Raw genomic sequence first — 1,240 nt, 5'->3', positions numbered from 1 at the left:
TCTGTTCACACGGTTATAAAAGAGACAAGTTTATTTTAACGAGAACCGTTCTATGCATCAGGCATTTCATCCATGATTTAATTTTTAGCATGTGTTTGAAATTCAAATGTGATTTTCTGATATGAATAAAACACAGTAAAATCTTTGCTAAAAATGGAACAATGCTGAATTGTGTCCCTGAAGGTGGTCAGAAGAAAACAATTAGAGGAAGAACATCAGTCAAGGGAGCAGGTAGGAGATCATAAAGAATAGACACACACGTACCAGAGGATGCATGTGCGGCTTTGCCACCCAGACTAGAAGGTCGGCAGGATGTAGGTATGAATAGGGAGTTAGTGTGATTAATACTATGTGGCTTAAATGTAATTCTGCATCCTTGAGGTCTGATTAAATTGAACATGGAATTTAAGAAGTATGAGTAAAAATGACAAACGAATAAGTAGGAAATGATCAAGACAATTCACTGTCCAGTTCTAGGAAAAGTGTTCAAGCTTGGAAGAAGACTCAGTGGAAAGCTTTTGATTTAGGTAGGATTGGAAGCAAGCAAACTAAAGAAAATCTTTTTTAGTAAGCTAACCTAAAAGGAAACACATTTTTTCTTCTTTTATTAGGTGTTACATTGAAATTGAGTGAATTGGAGGGAAGGAATCCTAAAATGATAAAATCACCAGGCAAATCATTGAATTACTCCTGATTCTTACAGCACTTTCCAAAGTTAAGTCCTCATAAGACAATATGATACTGGCTGTGGGTTTGTCATAAATAGCTCTTATTATTTTGAGATACGTCCCATCAGTACCTAGTTTATTGAGTTTTTAGCATGAAGGGTTGTTGAATTTTGCTGAAGGCCTTTTCTGCATCTGTTGAGATTATCATGTGGCTTTTGTCTTTGGTTCTGTTTCAATGATGGATTATGTTTATTGATTTGCATATGTTGAACCAGCCTTGCATCCCAGGGATGAAGCCCACTTGATCATGGTGGATAAGCTTTTTGTTGTGCTGCTGGATTCGGTTTGCCAGTATTTTATTGAGGATTTTTGCATCGATGTTCATCAGGGATATTGGTCTAAAATTCTCTTTTTTTGTTGTGTCTCTGTCAGGCTTTGGTATCAGGATGATGTTGGCCTCATAAAATGAGTTAGGGAGGATTCCCTCTTTTTCTATTGATTGGAATAGTTTCAGAAGGAATGGTACCAGCTCCTCCTTGTACCTCTGGTAGAATTCAGCTGTGAATCCATCT

The sequence above is a fragment of the Rhinopithecus bieti genome, unplaced genomic scaffold (assembly GCF_001698545.2).
Source record: "Rhinopithecus bieti isolate Rb0 unplaced genomic scaffold, ASM169854v2 scaffold_73682, whole genome shotgun sequence".
NCBI lineage: Eukaryota > Metazoa > Chordata > Mammalia > Primates > Cercopithecidae > Rhinopithecus > Rhinopithecus bieti.
This window is presented reverse-complemented; position numbering follows the sequence as displayed.